Source organism: Amphiprion ocellaris, chromosome 5 (genome assembly GCF_022539595.1).
Source record: "Amphiprion ocellaris isolate individual 3 ecotype Okinawa chromosome 5, ASM2253959v1, whole genome shotgun sequence".
Classification (NCBI taxonomy): Eukaryota; Metazoa; Chordata; class Actinopteri; family Pomacentridae; genus Amphiprion; species Amphiprion ocellaris.
This window is the reverse complement of record NC_072770.1, coordinates 14,254,442-14,274,106: the sequence shown is the minus strand read 5'-3', so window position 1 is coordinate 14,274,106 and position 19,665 is coordinate 14,254,442. Positions and strand designations below refer to the sequence as shown.

Sequence of the window (19,665 nt, the reverse complement as noted above, 5' to 3'; positions counted from 1 at the left end):
ATGCGCCCTTTATATTCAGGTGTGCAGCGGTGGAGCTTCCTGTCCTCCGCTCCCTGCTTGCTTCCGTGGTGGCTGTGGTTTGGCATGACGGCGTTGGTGGACGCAGCCGTTCTCTGGTGTATCCAGCTGTTGTGATTGCCGTCAAGGCATGCTGTCTGAATACGTAAGTGTTCTGCCGCCTTCTTTTATTTTTGGCGTGTGATTACATCTGCTGATCACCATATTTCCACTCCTTCCAGCGTGGCTGAGTGCTGGGGTGAATTCCCCGGGGTGAAGCGGGGATCTGCTGGAGCCCTGCTGGGCATAGGATCACAGGCTCGCTCTGGGTGTGTGTGAGCCGTATTCTTGTGGCTCACACCCTCCAGTTGCCAGGTACGTGACGGGTTGGTTTCCCCAGCCGCTATTCTGATTTTATGTAATGAGTTTTTTAACTCAGTGTTATTTTTCTTTCCAGTTAACAGCCCGGCATAATCGGACTGCCACCATCACTTCAAGCTGAGCTGCTGTTTTGGTTCTCTTTAATATTTGTTTGGTGAACTGTTTATGTTTTTTTCATTCAGTTGTTTGCGGCGGCTTGGAGCGGACTTCTCAGCCCAGTACGGCTGAGTGCCGTCTGCGTCCGCTCCGTGCAGAGGCTGGTTGTGTTGCTGCTGTGCCAGAACTTGTACAGCTGCAAGGGCTACTTCACTTGATGGTGTTTTGTTTTCTTTGTTATTTGGAAATTAATTCAGGTATTTCCTTTTGGTGTCTTGGTTTGCTTTGTTGCATTACTTTAATTGTGTTTTTGTTATTTTCTTTGTGAGTTTATTTAGCCTCATGTATTGATTTAATTCATCATTTATTGTTCTTTGGTTTTGTTTTCTTTTTTCCACACCAGTTATGGTTAGTTTGGGCACGTTTTATTAATCTTTGTCTCTGTCTTCTGTGTACAGGTGCTGTGGCTTACTGTGGCAGTTATTTCCTGCTGGTGGTGTCTTCTTCACGGTCCCCCCTTTCTTTTGGTTTTGTGTGTGTATTATTTGCAGTGTCACGGGTGATTCATTTGAGGATTCCTCTCCCCTTTTTGGTTGTCCTGCCACAGGTTAAGCCCCAGCCTGGGTTTTTTTTTTTTTTTTTTAATTCCTTGTTGCCCATTCTTTCTTTTAGTTAGTATATGTTAACTGCTGTGTGACATTATTTCCTTCCTCACAAATTGTTAATAAACATTGTTAAATTTGAACACGTCTCGCCCCCCTGTGTTAATGGAACTTGTTGAGCCTTAATTGGTTTAGGGACAGTGAAACACACCTGAGCTAGGATTTCCTGGGTGCAAGTCCCAGGTGGCGTTGTCGGGACCATAATTGGTCTAATTGGCTACAAACATTCCTCGAATTTCGCCACATTAGGGAATACAGAACTGTTTGGTTCAGACTGTTGACTCTTTTCCTACCAGTGTCTTAACAGACAAAATGAAAAGTTATGATGCAATCACATAAGTCACAAAATAGTTTATTAGTCAGCATCAAAATCAGAACTATTTACAATGTGCAAAGTACAAACTGTGGTGGGCCTCTCCTACAGTGGAGGACTAAAAGTAAAACTATATACAACTAAATCTCAAGTCTCTGGGAGGTGGACTCACTGGCTGCCCACTGCCTGCACCAGCTGCCCCAGTACACCCAGCACTGCCTGCACCAGCTGCCCCAGCACAGCCAGGAACGACTGGTTGAAGGCAGCATTCTGGGCCATCTCCTCACGCTGCAAGGCCGCTTCATTCTCTCTTGCCTCGCTGAGGAGCAACCAGATGTTCTCATCATGCTGGGCACGGTTCCGCTCCTTCTCGGCCTGCATCTCCACAAGTACACTTGGAAGTTCCAATTTTCTGTTGCACCTTTTCCTCTTGCCTAGACCAAAGACAGAAAAGTGATCAGAATCGGCTTTAGTAAGTACACAACATGCAAGGAATTTGGTTTCGGCTGTTAGTGTCACACTAGGAATATGGAAGAGGGTAATAAAAAATACAGAAACTATAGAAAGAGGAACAGGAAGAAAAATGAAAGAGCAAAATTAAATAAAACAATATATACAGAAATTTACAGCTAGCCTGGAATAATCACATTACAAGGCCACATCTACAAATGTAAACACTGCAACACAACTCAGACATGACTGCATGTTCACAGTTGAATTATGTAAACTATTGGAAAAACAAACTAAACTAGCTCTTTCATGTGTATGAAATAAAGAAAAAGTTCATCACCTACATCTTCAAATTAAACGGCAAAATGTTGCTCTCCTCTACTTGCAGCAATACAAGGAAAAACAACACGGGCCACAAGAATATCACAGGCCCTCTCAAGAATGACCCTGAGGTGACATAGACACTATAAATGAGCTTTCACCAAACCTAGGATCATCTACACCTGTGCTCTTGTCCTACAATGAGCCTGCTTGAACTTCTGTTGGGGGTCAACTTAGAAGATCATCACTCTGGCTTGACATGGTAACCTCTATCACCCACCAAAAGACCATCAAACTCTCCTGTAATGTACACTGGATACATTAGACTATATTGAAGAACATAGACAAGTCAATCATATTGTTAAAATCTTTAGGCAACTTAGCACATTGCAGTCTATTGCTCAAGTTAAACTCATCACAAATCCTCAAGCCATGAACAAAACCACACCACTTGACCTCCACACTAGAAATAATATACTCAGCACCACATATGATCTTAACAGTGCAGAAAATAACACATGTTGAACTATAATGCAGCCTTTAACATTTTGAAATTGTACTCAATCTACCTGCAGCCCACCTGCACATTTATGCTGTGAATGCACTTCCTACTCACATAATCAGCTTCAATATGTGAGGCAACTGTGATGGTGATGTGTGTGCCATCTATGCAGCCAATCACACTGAGAAATCCTAAAAGACATTAAAATTACTAATCCCAATCTGACATTGCAACATGATGTCATTAACAGAACATAATGTAACATTAATTTAACAGATCTCTACATCATTGATCTGCAATCCTGTGAAACTCCTCCTTCATGGCTCTGACAGGTTTATGTCCAGGGAAAACCACAAAGATGAGTAAAAACCCTTTCAAGGCCAAGCACACTTTCCTGCCTCTCCTACACACAGTTGCCTTACTGAAGTGCTCTGCACCTCACACATTATATGGAAACACTTCCATTTGCAAAGAACCACAGTGCAACACACAATATCTGCTGGGATGTCACACCATAACTGCACTTGGTAATGTCACAAATGTAAGGACAGATTAGGTTGTGGATGTAGATTATGAACTGTGATGTAAAACAGTACCACTCTAAAACACAACTATTCAGAAATGCAACAACATCTATGCACAGTCTGATAACAATCTCCCAAAAAATATTTAATTCTCTGCACAGTAATGCTGCTCCTTCAGCCACTGCACCATTAATCAAAGGACATGACATTTTGACACACAGCAGAACTGGGCTTCACAAAAACTCACCTGCTGACTGAATGAATGACAAAATCAAATAACACATGTGGCTGAAAAAGGCCAGAGACGGAGAGGAACTCAAGGTTTACTGAGATAAACCTGGTCCCGACCAGGTTACATTCATAGACTCCGTTACTACAGTAACTAACCAAAAGCTTTACTTACCTCTCTTTCTGAAACAGGCTAGAGTTACCCCTCTGTCTCTAGTTTGAGCTACTTCCCCTTGTGAAACAGAAAACCCTGAGTTTCCCTTATTTCAGGGTTAACAAACTCAGACTTTTCACTAAACCTACTGTTACAAGATTTTTTATATTATCATTAATGATAATATAAAAACCTTCTAACATTCCCTCCTGTTTATCATTAATACATTCCTGGTGTCCCGTCCTCCGTGCTGCTGAGCGTCTCTGTGGCCACATGAGCGGAGTCTGAGAGCAGCAGCAGCTCTGGGATTTACTACCGGGACTGAGGGAGCATCTGGATTAACACCACACACCAGATTTTTTATTTGTCTTTTTGTTTTGTTTTGTTTTGTTTTGTTTTTTTTTTGAATTGTTGAAGCTTTTTTTTCTATTTCTGGTCTGAATGAACAACCTGCAGTCATGTCTTGGGGTCGGGATGATGTGAGCAAGCTGACAGAAAGTACCTACAAGGCTGGTTTGTTTTTATTGTTAACACAGAGAGCAGAAATCAGCGTTTTACAGTCAGGTGAGGCTGGTTTGTTGTCATTTAAGGGAACCCCAAAGGTTAAAAAATATATATATATATATAATTATATATATATATAATATATATATATATATATATATATAATATATATATATATATATATATATAATATAACAAAAAAAAAAAAAAAAAAAAAAAATATATATATATATATATATATATATATATATATATATATATATATATATATATATCATGTTTCAATAAATCTAAATCTAAATCTAAATCTTAAATCGTTCGCCAAGTGTAAAGCTAAATGTTTAGAAATTATGCAAATTAGGCAGGTTAGCGCCAGTCTTCCACGCCCCTTGCCGTAGCCTCAGCTCACGAAGCCCCGCCCATACCTCCGACTGCGGCTCAGTGGGTGATGCGAGGGGAAGAAGCAGACATGGCGGGCTCGCTCCAATCAGACCAACACGAGAGGGCGGTTATGGCCGGTGTACGGGCTGCACTTTAGTCCACACCACAAACGGTAAGTGAAGCGGTTGAATTTCAACTCATTAACTCATTCTGGACAGAGTTACTGTTAACTTAATTAGCCAGACCGACAGGCTAACGTTACCTTTCGTCAGTGTGATGCTAGCAAAGGTTATGTGATTCACATTAAAGATTTCCTTTTGCTGTGTTTGAAAAACGTAAGCTCATTTAATCACTGCTTAGTGGGTACCAGTAGCAACAGTGACCATGCTGGGCTGTGATTAATATGTTAAAATGTAATTTACAAGTAGCTAACGTTAGCTTGATTGCCAGCTAAGGTTTACCTGGTCTTTACAAGTCTAAAATTCCTCCAATTTAGGCCGCAAGTCTAGGAGTTAAGCTACATATAGTTAGATCTTAAATATGTTGGTATTAAATATATTTAATATGTTGTAATATGTATGTTTTTATACACGCAAACCTTTAGTGATTAATGAGAGATCTTTATTTCCATCTGTAAAATAAATCAACCCTGATCCACTTGTAAGTCATCTTGAAATTGATTCATTTATTGATAAGCCAACATTTAGTGTAGTTATTTGAAGTGATTTAAGTGTAGTGACTTGAGACACAATGTAGAAAGAGATATTAACCGAAACAGTGTTTTATAGGTTCGTAAGTAATTAACTACTTAAAATTGGATAATTACTTTTGCCCAGTCTTTAACCAGTCTACCTACCCTGTGTTAGGGACAGGGGCTTTTCCACCACATCTGACATTTAAAACTTTGTTTCAGGTTTCCACACCACAGATACCTCTGGCCGGGCCCTCACGTACTTCAAGTTTTGCCGCGACCACCACGTCACTAAGATCGGTAAGTAAAGCTGTCATATGTGGCCAAATAACGTAATGTAGGACACACTGGAAATGAGAACAGGTTGATATGTTTTGTGCAAATCAGGATACCTGTTGGCAAATTGAATTAAGCCTAGGATTGATTAAAGACGCACTTGATAGAATTAATTTTTTTTTATTAATTTTGAAGTTCAACACTGGTCAAAGTAGGTTTATGTAAACAGTGATGTGGATTTTTTTTTCCTTGGATGGCATATATTTACATTCTGTGTGATACAAAAGCCTCCACATCACTCAATTTCAGCATATAGGCATATAGCATATAATTCAGATGTGTTGAATGTTTTAAAAGCAGCATCAGGTTTGTCAAAATGTATATTTAGTATTTTTGTTTTGAAGGTCTGCGAGAACTTTGACCAAAGAAGAAATCATAGGAATAGTATGGGCACATAGTGAGAGGGTGGTCACAACAGCCTACAGACCAATCTACATGAGCCGAGGGAATGTGTGGATGACTGCCCTCCGACAGTTTAGCAGGCATAGATTCGCTGACAGCACAGACATGCTGTATGTCACTTTTGCCAGCGATGAAGACACCAATGAGGATGCAGAAGACCTTGGAGGCCCCAGACGAGAATTCTTCCATCTACGTGGAAAAGCTGTCTTTAAAGACAGTGGAGCATTTGAAGGTAATCTTTTTTTGCATAAGTGCTGTGTAAAAAAATGTCATAGTATAGCATGTGGCTCAAAAAAGTCATAATATAGCATGTCGCCCAAAAAACGTCATAGTATAGCATGTGGCTCAAAAAACGTCATAGTGTAGCATGTCGCTCTAAAAATGTCATTGTATAGCCTTTGGTTCAAAAAATGTCACAGCATAGCATGTCGCCCAAAAAAACGTCATAGTATAGCATGTCATCCAAAAAACATCATAGTATAGCATGTCATCGAAAAAACATCATCGTATAGTATGTCTCTCTAAAAACGTCATAGTATAGCATGTCGTTCAACAAAATGTCGTAGTATAGCATGTCGCCCAAAAAAGTCATAGTATAGCATGTCGCCCAAAAAACTTAATAGTATAGCATGTCGCTCTTAAAAACGTCATTGTATAGCCTTTGGTCCAACAAAACGTCACAGCATAGCATGTCATCCAAAAAACATCATAGTATAGCCTTTAGTCCACAAAACATTGTTTTGTCCTGACTGTCTGAAGTAGGTGAGGAGCAACACAAAAACAGTCCAAACGCTGGTTTCCAGAGGGTTAGACGAGTATTTATTTGAAAGAGGAAGTTTACAACAACACAACATGTGAGGGGGTTAAAAGCAAATGGGTGTTGGTAAAATAAAAATAAATAAACAGAACTAAAAGTGAACTTCATGTTGACATTGATGGGCATTCCAACCAGGAACAAAGTAAAAGATAATCGATACAAAAAAACCTCTTCCTGTTCACCTCTTAAAACCCAAAAACACACCGCAGTAGCAGCCTAAACTAAAACGACCACTGGGTTCCCTGTTTTTCTTTCTGAACAATTCAAAGGTCCCTCTCTATCTCCCCACACATCCACCAACCACTGGAACACATCTCCAAAGTTCTGCCGGGCCAGCTCAGCTTCCCCTCAGAAGAAGTTCCGCCACCTGCCAGATGAAGGAGCCTTTTGAGAGGCAGCTGGCATCGTGATTGGACTGTACTTTGGTCTGTTCCAATCCAGCTTCAGCTCCAGAGACGGCAGGCGGGACGAGTCAACGGAGGCCGGGTGGATGAAGGCATGCAGCTGAGTACAATCCAGAAAACAACAGAGGAGGAGTGCAGCGGCCCAGGGCCAGAACAACCACAGTAGCATCGTATGTCTCTTAGAAAACATCATAGTATAGCCTTTGGTATGAAAAAACGCCATCATATACATCGTATATTGTACAAATAACAAGTCAAAGGAAAGAGACATACATTGTAGAATTGTAGTAATTCTGGGCTGACTGATTTACTGATTATCAGTATTTTTGTTTTTTACCGATTTACGGTAATAAATCAATTTAAAAATGGCGCTACTTTGGCTCTGAACCTTGATCTACCTGTGGTCGCTCTGTCTTCTGGAGTGATTTGATTGGTTATACGTCATGAATAAAACTCCTTTAACATCTGTAAACAAAACAAAAACGTATCAACAAATTTTTCTGTTAAAGTTTGTGTTCTTGTAAGTTTAACTCCAAGATTATAAATACTTTCATTTACTGCAAATGAATATCCAAATGAATATACTCTAAATGTTTCACTAATAATCATTATCAGCCTTAAAACCCACAAAACACCCCTCTATACTAGACCACACTTAGTACAGTCCGGTTCCCCCTTCTATAAATCTGCTTGGAATCTTCCACTTCCTGTTTGTCAAAGTGGCCTTCCACCTGGACAGGTTTTGTTGGAGCTCATGCAACAAACATTTTGGGTAACTGCACTTTAATATGGATGGATGACACTGAATTAGAGTCTGTTTTAATGAGACTGAGTTAAGATGTGTAGCTCTGTCATTAAATAGGAAATTATTTCTCAGAATTCACAGAGGAAAGTCTGAAATGTTTGCTAGGTTAGCGTCCCACGTGTTCTTTGGCTCAGCTAAAGCTAACTCTCTCCAACTTCGGATCTCTTGAGTTGCTTGTTGTTAAAATATCTTGCTGTAGGTGCTGAAGCTCAGAAAGTCTGAGATGTTTGTTCAAAATAAGCTCATTCTCAAGTCTTATCTGAACTGTCTTCTTTTGTTTTAACTTTCCCTGAACTTAGGAGTTAATGAAAGAGCAGCACATCCAGACTCAGTCTCATTTATGTAGAGATTAAACTTCAGTGTCATTCATTGATGTTAAAGTGCAGTTTTTCAAATGTTTGTTGCACATGCTCCCAACCAAACCAGTCCAGGTGGAAGACGATGTCAAGCGAAAGCTCCAGAGAATGAATATCACACATTTACGTTGGAAATAAATGTCCTTTAATTTGACATTGTCATGCAAATGATGTTCAAATCTTTGCTGAGTGTTTTGTTGATGTTTGTTTCTAAATGTTTTTTGACACTCGGCCCCAAAGATTAAAACCTTTTACGGCTCACAAGCTGCAACAATTCACACATTATCAACTATCTTTCTGACTAAACTAAGATAAAAAGTGAAAAACTGCCTGATTCCTGCATCATGAATGTAAATCTTTTTGGTTTTTATGACAGTAAACTTAATATATTTGGGTTTGACATTTTATAAACCAAAACAATAAATTAATTACTGGAGAAAACAACAGATTAATGGACAAAGAAAATGTGTTTTCCAACATATATGGCTGAATTACTCCAACATTACAAGATATATACAATTTTAATTCAATTTTATTGATATAATGCCACTTACAGGTCAAATTGTCTCAAGACACTTTATTTTTATATTTTTTGTCATATCTAAAATATGACAAAGTAAGAAATTAAAATTTCGTGACTAATCCAATTTATTATTTGGTTTTTAAGAGACTAATGGGCAACTAAAATAACTTTCTAAACTAAAACTAATAAACATGAGGTCAAATGGAAGGAAGAGTTTTAAATACTGCAGTCCCACAACGACAAGAATAAAGTTTGTCAACAAAAAGTCCAAATAAATGATAATAAAGTGTGATATTAAAGGTTTGTGGTGCTAAAAATCTCAAAGTAAAGATATCAAGTTGAACATCGGGATGGAGGTTGATAAAAGTTGACCTCCCTTCATTTCTCTGGAGCGACTCCATGGATTTTATGGATGGTGGTTAAAGACCTGCTCTTCTAGTGGTCTTCCTTCTAGTCGCTGTAAAAAGTCAGTCCACCCTGACCCACTTCAACACCTCTTCATGACAACTTGTTCTGGCTCCGACCTGGTGGAAACTCCAGAAACTCGGGAAAACCTGTCGAGACTCGAAGAACTCGTGGAGACTCGAAGAACTCGTCGGGCGGGGGAAGGTGTGGTGGGTGGTGGGGGAGTAGAGGGGGGAGGCCACCACCCACCTCCCCGCCTACTCTCCGCCCCGGCTCCACCCAGACTCCGCCTTGGCTCCACCCATGTGGTCACTTCAGGAACTACGATGTCAAAGGGACGACGAAATTATTTCTTTTTATCTGATCTGTAGCTCAGTGAGTTAAGGATTTGCCTATGGAGCTGCAGGTCGCTGGTTCAAGACCAGACCCTTCTTAAGTTTTATCAAAATCCTGACAAAGACAAAGAAAGAAAAGGGCCAGTGGTGGGTCTCGAACCTGCGACCTTCCACTCTGTAGTCTCTCATCTTATCCCCCTGAGCTACTCGCTCAGATGCTAAATCTTCTTTTTTTTGCGCATTTATCATCTAGTTTTTGTCGTTTTCGAGTTTTTTTTTTTTAACCTGAGTCTCGTCTCGACCGTTTTTCTCAGGAGGTTGGACTTCAGCCTTTGAGCTGGAGGGTGGAACCCTCAGTTCCAAGACTTTCCAAAGCCTCCACACCTCCCGAGTCCTCAGGACCTGAGCTTTCACACACTCTGAGGGCTGAAATTTTCTAAGTCCCACAGTAGTTCTCTGTTGGATTGAACTTTCAGACAGTCCAAGGACTGATATCTTCTAAGTTCCTGAGTAGTTCTCTGTTAGTTTGAACCTTCAGACAGTCTGAGGGCTGAAAACCTAAAACTTCTTGAGCAGTTCTCTGTTAGTTTGAAACTTTAGACAGTCTGAGGAATGAAATCTTAAAAGTTTCTCAGTACTTCTCTGTTAGTTTGAACTTTCTGGTTAACACAAGCCTTAAAACTTGTGACCATGAGTCTTGATTTCACATTTAGACCATCCATCTGAGTTCTTCTCAGACCTTCACCTGTGGGTTTTTTAGAAATCCTCAACAAACTTTGATTCTCTTCACTGAACAGTAAAGTTTGTGGAGATCAGAAGGTAACATTAGTTTGATCAATGCCTTCAACTACTAGTAGACTTTATCTGGAAAGCAGTTTTCTTAAATGAGTTCTTAGTAAATCTGTCCACAATCAAACCAAGAACATAGAGGAAATGTTTGAAGAAACAATTTGATGTTTTCATTTCAGACTAGAAAACACTTGAAGACCTTTATCTGTTTTTGCTCTTTTTGATCGTTTTATTGTCTCTTCTGTTTAATTTGATCTTCTAAAGTCTAACTGGTGTCTTTTCAGATGTTTTGTCTTTAGTTTGATTCTTCTTAAATGTTTAGTTTTACTTGTTTCTCACCTTTTATTCTTTTCTAATGTCTGATTGGATTTCCAAATGTTTTGTCTTTTTAATGTTTGTTTTTTCAAATGTTTATTCGGCTTGTTTGAAAAATTTCCTTTTCTTTCCCAGTGTTTAATTTTTCGATTAAATCTTTAAGGTTTTTCTTTTTAAATGTTTTACCACCTTTTAATGTTTAATTTTCTTTTTAAATGCTTCATTGTATTTTCTGTTTAATTCCTATTTAAAGTTTTATTGTCTTTAAGATTTAATTTTCTAATTAAACATTTATTTTTTTAATTAAATGTTTCATCTTTTTAAAGGTTTAATAATCTAATTAAATGTTTTGTATTTTTTTTAAATAATATTCTTCTTGTTTAATTGTATTTTTTAATGTTTAATTATCTAAAATATTTCATCTTTAATGTTTAATATTTTGTTAAATAAACTAATAATAATAAAACATAATTACGTTTTGTATCTTCTGTTTAATTATCTAATTAAATATTTTGTCTGTTTAATATCATTTAATTGTATTTGATATTTAATTTTCTTTTTAAAAGTTTTATTGTATTGAATGTTTTTTTCCTTTGATTTAATTGCTTTTTTTTATGTAGTTTATTTCTTTGATTTTTTTTTTCTGTCAAGATTTTAATCCCAACCTTAAAAATGAAACAAACTCTTAAATCACAATGAAAATACTTCTGTTGTCACAATCATGAGTTAGTCAATTATTCAGTTTATCAATTCAACTTTATTTGTTTAGCACCTTTCACACAGATGACAAAACTAAACAAGCAAAGAGAAAAAACTGCTAAAACCATGATTAAACCTCAAAAACATATTTAAAAAAAAAAAAAAATTTAACATCGTAATTAAATATGTTGTGTCCAGGGGATGGATGGAGTTTATTGAAGTCTTCTTGAGCTCACATGGTAAATCATTTAAAATATAAACTTGATATTCAGTCTAAGGAAACTGCAGAGTGACAGAAGAACCAACAATATCTCCTGTTTTCTCCTTTAATGAGTCGACTCTTCTTGTGCTTTCAGACCAAAGAACTACAGACTCTTCACAACCTGCTCAAACTCTTGGTACAGGACCTCACCACACGGGTCAAGAAGGTTTCCGTCTCATTTCTACTCTGAACCTCACCTTCTCCTGCTCAAACTGCTGACAAATGTTTCTGCTGCTCTAAAGTCTGGTCTCCAGAACTTCCTAAAAACTCTCAAAGTCTCTTCTGCTGCAGGTTGCTTTGTAGAACTGTTCCAGAAAACCTCACTAAACCACATGGAGGGGCCTCAAGATAGTCGTCCAAATGAAACCATACAAAAACCAAACTAGCACAACCCAAACGCTAAAGTCTCCTGCAGCCTACCGGAGAACCTCTGAGAACAGAGAATCAGGACAGGAACTCTTACCTTCTGGACAACCAGCGCTGGTTCTCAAACAAGAATACAGAATGTGTCTGACCAAAAACCTCTGAAGACTCACTACAGCCAAGATAAAGACACAACTCAGCTGCACCAAATCCACTAATCACTGCACACATTAGCACCATGTGCTAACTGTGGCTAAAGAACCACATTTACCAAGACAACTATCCGGTACAATGCCCTAAAACACACCAATAAACACATTAAAGACGATTTTACTGCTGGAAGCTGCAAGCCAACGCCTAAAGAACAAACTAAAGCAACGGAGCCAAACCCACTTCAGTGGTGAAGAGAAGCAGAGGAAATGTTTGTCTGCAGCTAAATAAAGCAGGAAGACACTGAGCTGCTCAGGTGTTCCTGATAACACCAAGCAGCCACCTGGACAGCCAATAGGAACACAGCTTACTGGAAGTCCAGAGGGCTGGGTTAGTGAAGGAAATTTAATTCAAAGTTGAAGCAGAAAGTTAACAAAGAAAGTTGAAAACCACCTTCTGATACCTGAAATCTCTGAGTTTTCACACAAGAACGCCTGAACATGTCAAACTGGTTTCATAGTAGAACCATCATTGTAAAAACGTCATAGTATGGTGTGTTGCTCAAAAAACATTACGACCCGGCTGTCTAGGGTCGCCGAGGAGCAACACAAAAACAGGACAAATGCTGGTTTCCAGGGGGTTAGGAGGATATTTATTTGAAAGAGTAAGTTTACAACAACACAACATGTGAGCAGAAAAATCACAAAGTCTGTCTTTAGTTCAACTGAAAATATTAGTTTTTGTCTTTTTTATTGACCAAACTTTTCAGGAAGTAGATGAAGATAATTGAAGCTCTCATGTAGAAGTCCAACTTATTTTGGATCCTTGTGGAAAGTTTAATCTTAGAGTTTGTACAGCTGTTGAGTTTTTAGAGTCACATGGATTGTTTTGACATTTAATAACTGAGTCCTGAAATAAAATTACAGTTGTGGATTTCTGTCATTTAGTCTGGACTAAACAAATAACAGCAGCATAAATCTCAAACGTCATTATGAGGAGTCTGGATTGAGGTTTCTCACTTGATAATGATCAAAACATGAAATTTAGGTTGGTTTAAAGGAATATTCCACCTTAAATCTTTGAATGTTGACCTAAAAGGTTGGTTTAACCGAGTATTCCATCCAAAATCCTAGACCAAAAAATCTTGGTGTAAAGGAGTATTCCACCTTAAATGTAGACCTAAAGGATGGTTTGGAGTAATATTCTACTCTAAAATCTTCCAATGTAGACCTAAAAGATTTATCTGATGGTATATTCTACACAACATCCTGGAACATTTACCTAAAATGTTGGTTTAATGGTATATTCCCAGAAAAACCCTTGAACATTAGGCTTAATGGTATATTCCACCCAAAATACTTGTACATATACCAAGAAGTCAGTGTAAAGGAAATGTAGACCTAATAGGATTTTTAAAGGAATATTTAAACGATTATTTTCATTATTTAATAATCTGTTATCAGTCAGAACCCTGGCAAACTTATTTTCTTCAGTTTTTTTAGTGGAAGTCACAAATAAAGGAGCTCTTGGTTTTTCCTGGTGTTAGTGAGTCAAAAGCTGCTGTTTCAACACAGACACGTTCACATGCATCCACAAACCTCTCAGCACTCAAACACCCACAGACAGGAGGCCGGCTGGACCGAGGCTCGGCGGCATCCTCAGACCCACGAGTCGGGGTGTCGCTGAACTTGTTGATCCAGTAGAAGTCCACGTAGTCAGTGTTGGCTTTGAACCGCAGCGACTGGCCGCCATCAGGTGGACCAGCTCGTCCTCATAGGACTCCTCCTGTAGCCTTGAGGGGACCACAGGAACATTCAGTAGCTGTTGGAGTTCTTCCTGTCAGGCTCGTGGTAGAACGGCTCTGAAGAATCTTGTACTTGTCTTATCTGGAACAATCTAACAGCCTAAACTGTTAACAGCAGTGTAAAGAAGCAAACACACAGGCATAGATTAGGACTCAAACTAGATTTATTTTAGAAAACAAATCAACTTAGAGGCATTTGTTCACACATGTGGCTGAATAGGAGGCCGTCCAATCAGATTCGAGGTCTTTACTCTGTGGGTTGGTTGTTTGGTGAGACTCTTGGACTTCCATCAGCTGACATGGATGTTTGATGGTCTTCCTCTCTAGTGCCAGATGATTCATCCATGAATTCAGCAGCTACAGACTGAAATGAAGCTCATGCTTCCGTTATTGAATTCCTGTTCCAGATCAAATGTTCAGAGCTCACCTTGAATGCAGCCGTCTGCTGTCTGATAGTTTTTCTCATTGCAGTCTTCAATAAAGTCTTTTTCCTCATGTCAGGATGTGGTGAGACTCTTTCTCAGTCTCTGCAGACGTCCCTCATTGTGCATCTCCAGAGAAGAAACAGAAAAACTGATCACTGCTCAGCATCACAAACGCTCTCCAGCATTGAGATTGTTTTAGGAATTCATTCATTGTGTTGTGAACTTTGAAGGAGCAGAAACTTTACAGCTGCCAAAGATATGAGCTCCAATTCTGGATGTTTTAGGAAATGAAGTTCATCAAATGAACACTTGATTTTTGCTGATAACTCATTAAATTACTGAAGAAATTTAACATAAAAACCTGTAAACTCTCAGGCAGCTTTTGTTAAAGTTTGTCTATAATTCTATCATCATGTTCTGGAACCAGGACTCTGCAGAAGTTCCTTCAAACAGATACTTGTGTGTTTCTATTTAAGGCCTCAGGTTTGAAAGTACAGCAGAGGATTAGAAATGAGTGATTTTAATATTTAAATCAGTCCAGTAAATCTTTGGCCTGAAAATTATTAAAATTTTGATTTAGATAGATTTGTGTCAAATAATATTGTAGAGTCTCACTTAAATATATCCAAATGAGTTCAGTGTATTTACATTTTATAGAATATTTGATTTCTTAATCTCAATACTACAGGGTCTGACCCTAAATATTATAATAATGATGTCAATTTAAATAATATTTTAGTGCAGAGTAATAAACTTTAATCAGTTAAACTTACATAATAAATATCACTGCACAATCTTAACCTGAACATTCATATTATTGAGGGAAATTTACATAAATCATGATATTCTAGAGTCTTAACTGGAATATTTCTAACATAATCTTTTTGTATTGTGCTGATAAACAACAATAACCCGACTTTGTCTGTGATTGTGAGACTAAATTCCTCCACATTCTGGAACTGGACTGCATTTCCCAAAATGGAAACATGGACAGAATTTAACACTCATGTATCCATGGCAACGCTAATGTTTCTGCTTCTTACCAAAGTTCACAACACAAGTAAAGATTTTAATGTAAAACTTCAGGGATGACTGCTGACCATAAGTATTCTGATCAATACTTCATGATCAATATCAGGACAGATGTTACAATTCCAGCTGTTGCATTAGACTGCAGTTATTCACAGAGAAATTAAAACATCACATTCCTCATAAAAACTAGATGGGACTTTTATTAAATAAAGTGTTGGTGAATAAACAGTGTAAAAAGTGCAAAGCAGCTCCATTAAATCAGGAGATGTGAGACTTCCACAGCATGGATCACCATCTGCTGTGTTGATTCATAGCTGAATGTCAGAATGAACTGAGCTAGAAAAGCTGCTTTGAGCTGCAACATTACGGTCTGACAATCCAACACCATCACAGTTTTCATCTGGTTGTTTTGCTCCAACATGCTGTGAAGTTCAGTTTTTACCTGAATCAATACAGAGATTGTATTTCCAACCAAGACTGGAATAAAAATTAGAATGTTATGAGGTTATTAATGCAACTAAATCCTTTCAGATGGAAGGATTTACTTCTAAGTTCTAATTCAAGTTTCAGTTGGAGCTCATTGCATTCACAAAGAAAAACAGCGAAACCTTCATAGCAACATTTAATAAACCTAAAGCTTCCCTGTTGGCACATTGGTGGAGTTTGTTACTGAGCATCTGAACCTTAAATCCAGTGAGACGACCATCTTCAGTCGAGGCCAGTCAGAGAACTTCAAGACCTTCCATCGGCTGGACCAGATGTGGCATCATCTCCCTCTGAACATCTGGATGACAGGAGAAAAGACAGAAATCAAACACAGATCACAGAAATACTATTTATTCACTTTCATCATTTTATAAAAGTAGCATGAACTTTATTAAAACTTGACAATATCAGTAATGAAAGTAAATGTTTTTATCTCATGTTGAAGCTAAATTTAAAGTCAATTTTAATGACAGTTTATCCTGAGAGGAGTGAGAATGGAGCTTTTCTTTCCTTTTTAGAATATTCCCTCAAAATATTCTGTTTATTATTGGCTTTAGAAGCATTTTTCTTTACTTATTTATTTTTAGATACCTCAGACTGATACACTTTGCTGGTTTGCAGATAATTTCATGTATAATGACAATAAAGATCTTCTATTATAACATATTTTGCTAAAACAAGAACTGCAAACCTTCTCAACCATCTCTCAGGCTGCAAAATTCCAACTGCGACCAAGAATTATCCGATATATTTATTATTATAATCTTTACTGAACCAGCCCTGGAATTAATAAAAATCTGTATATGGATATGATTTTCTCTGATGGGACCACTAAAACCGCATACAATAAAGTAAATCTCTTCTGCACTGCACACATACTACACTTTTGTATAACTCTGGATGTCAGAGTAAAGGCAGACAGATCCACCAATCAGCCACAACATTCTGACCACTGACAGCTGAAGAGAACAACATCCATCATCTTGTTCTAATGCAACGTTCTGCTGGGAAACCTTGACGTTCATGTGGATGTTTGACATGTACCACCACCTAAACACTGCAGGACAAACAACCCCCTAGTCTCCATGGCAACAGCAGTCCTTGATGCCAGCTGCCTCCCTCAGCAGAACAAATTAAAACTGCTCAGGAGTGGTCCGAGGAACACGACAGAGCTAAGCTGTTCACCTGGGTTCCACACTCCCCACATCCAGATCTGATGGAGCATCTGTGGGATGGTCCAGGATCAGCCTGGTCTAGGTAGGACCCACCCTGCAACCCACAGGATCCACAGAATCCACAGGACATCCCCAGAGGTTCTGATGAACCACTGGGTCAGAGGAGTTTTAGCAGCATAAGGGGACCAGCACAGTATTAGTCAGGTGGTCAGAATGTTACACTGTTATATTGTCACGCTGATTATATGATCAGTAAATGCTACCATCAATTATAATGTCCACATTGATCAAGAAAAAAAAAACTATCAGTTCATTCAGAAACTGTGGGGTTAAACCTAAAAACACAGACCTCAACAGCAGTTTGTTTCAAAGCAGAACACCAGCTGGTTTTCACTAAAGAAGCTTTCAAAGCAACAATTAAATGAGTTTTGTTCTCATTAAGTTCAGAGTCAGCCAAAATAATGTACACACATCAGGAAAAGAAAAACTTTTATAAATATTTCATTTGTATAAGTACTTCTATACATATAGATACCTCTTTCTAAGTTTGATCAAATCATGACAACTCTGTGTCCTGTTGTACGATGTTTTCCCAACAGATGGCGCTACCCTCATGAATGGAGCATTAACAAGTGACGTCTACAACACAACAGAAATGTCTGGAAGCCAGTGGCCACCACTTTGAGCACCTCTTGTAATTGTAGAGGCCAAAGATAACTTTTATTAATCTCGTGATGTCTGAATAAATTTGGTATTGAAATATTTATGCAAGTTTTTCTTTTCCTGATGTGTGTAAACATTATTTTGCCTGACTCTGTATAATGGGTTTCTGACAGGTCACCAGGCAACATCTTTTTATAATAATGACAAACATACCTGCATTCTACAGGAGTGATTTTCCTCATGTGCAGGTAAAGATGTGTGAGGAGCTTAGAGATGACAGGAGCAGGAATCATCCTCATTAATTCAGCTTCCACCTAGAAACAGAAAGATCACAAAGAAACACACTGATATACTCTCAAACGTTCAACCTCACAGCCTCAAAATATCTGTTTAGGAAGTGTTGTGTTTCTAAATTCTGCTGAAAGCATTGACAGACATTCTCTTACAAGGTTGTGTAAAAAGCAGCCTGTCCTCTGAGCTACTGAGAAATCTTCCTGAACAAAGTTTCTACATGTAAATCAGCTCAACAAAAACTAAAGCCTCAGTCAGAGATAACAGGTATCACAAATTATAAACAACTTTCTTTGTTAATTCAGACTTTCTGCTTCAACCTCACAGAAAAAGGGGAGTTTAACTCGTCAGGTGACTGAAAATGAACGGCTTGTGCAGTTCTAGATCCAAAAGTAGGATGTTTCAACTCATGTTTTACTAATAAGCACAATGGCTGGTTGTTAGTTTATTCACTATTAATGTCATTTTATATACTGGTATATACTTAAACACTAGTGAAAGCGACGGCTGAAATACAATCAGTCAACCTGACTGGTTGTCTTATCATATGACATAGAAACCCACAATTTGACCAAACTCAGGACATCTGTTGAAGAATACTTGAGCAGTGGAAGACAGAAGGAATTTAATGAAATTATGGAGATTCAGAGAGGTAATGTTGCGCAATGTTAAGTTAAGCGCAGCTTAATTCAAACCAGCTGAATGTTAAACTTCAGTGCAGCTGAATGGGTTTCAGTTAACCTTAAAGTAAAATAACTTTTTTAAAAGCTAAAATACACAGCAGAGAAATACAGGTTGAGAAGGTTATTCTAATAATGAGGACAGCTGCGGCAGCAACTAACACAGGTGTTCAGCGGTAAGTTAGCCACCTGTGTTAATTAGCCCGCTAGCTAACTTAGCCGCTTAGCTAGCTAACGCGTCCGGACCAACTGCTCAAACACGACAAAATACAACTCTTCACAAGTCGCTGACTTAACATACAACAAAATAACGCTACAGGTTAGAAGTATTTATCTTCTTACCGTGTTTTACTCCAAAAACAAGGTCAACAGCAGCCAGAGATGCTACCAGATGTGCCGACCATAGATATACATAGACTAGATACGCTAGCGCGCTGTCTTCTATATTATCTATGGTCTGACCAATCGCTGCTCTCTGGCTCCGCCCTCTGAGAATCTTGTTGTCGTTTGGCTCCACACTTGCTGATGACCACTTCCGGTCTCAGAAAATGAAAAAACGGACCTTTTTCGTTTCTGTCTCTTACTGATTTAACTTTCTTGTTATTCTAAATATAAAACGAAAATCAAAGCATTTAAAAAAAAATCGTATATCACTTTTTGATCATGAAAAGGAAAAACACTTTGTATTCCAATTTTAATTTTTGTATTTTAAAACGAAAATCAAATAACCACTCATTTTTTGTTTTTCAATACCATTTCAGAATGGAAAATCCAATTACCAGATCCGTACATGGACCGTCTCACATGTCCCCACAATGTATCTTCCACTATTTTTAGTTTCAAAAAAATGCCAAAAATGGTTAATTTCACCATGACTGTCTAACTCTTGGTTGTAGCTCTGCTCTAAGTGGGCTGTTTCAGTGTCTATAGCTGTAAATGCTAAG

The 19,665-nt window shown here is 38.2% G+C and overlaps 2 long non-coding RNA genes across 3 annotated transcripts; one reads left to right on the top strand and one right to left on the bottom strand.

Moving 5' to 3' along the window:
- Window positions 1-12: 12 nt before the first annotated feature.
- On the top strand, window positions 13-1,219 carry LOC111588673 (uncharacterized). Of its 2 annotated transcripts, XR_002748206.3 has the most exons (3): window positions 13-163; window positions 240-372; window positions 455-1,219. It is a non-coding gene; the product is annotated as an uncharacterized LOC111588673 (long non-coding RNA). The 2 variants fall into 2 exon arrangements; XR_008601752.1 differs by having other exon boundaries at window positions 240-1,219.
- Window positions 1,220-14,536: 13,317 nt separating this feature from the next.
- On the bottom strand, window positions 14,537-19,305 carry LOC129348911 (uncharacterized). Its single transcript, XR_008601664.1, has 3 exons — window positions 19,064-19,305; window positions 17,964-18,064; window positions 14,537-16,210 (listed from the first exon to the last, which is right to left on the bottom strand). It is a non-coding gene; the product is annotated as an uncharacterized LOC129348911 (long non-coding RNA).
- Window positions 19,306-19,665: the final 360 nt, after the last annotated feature.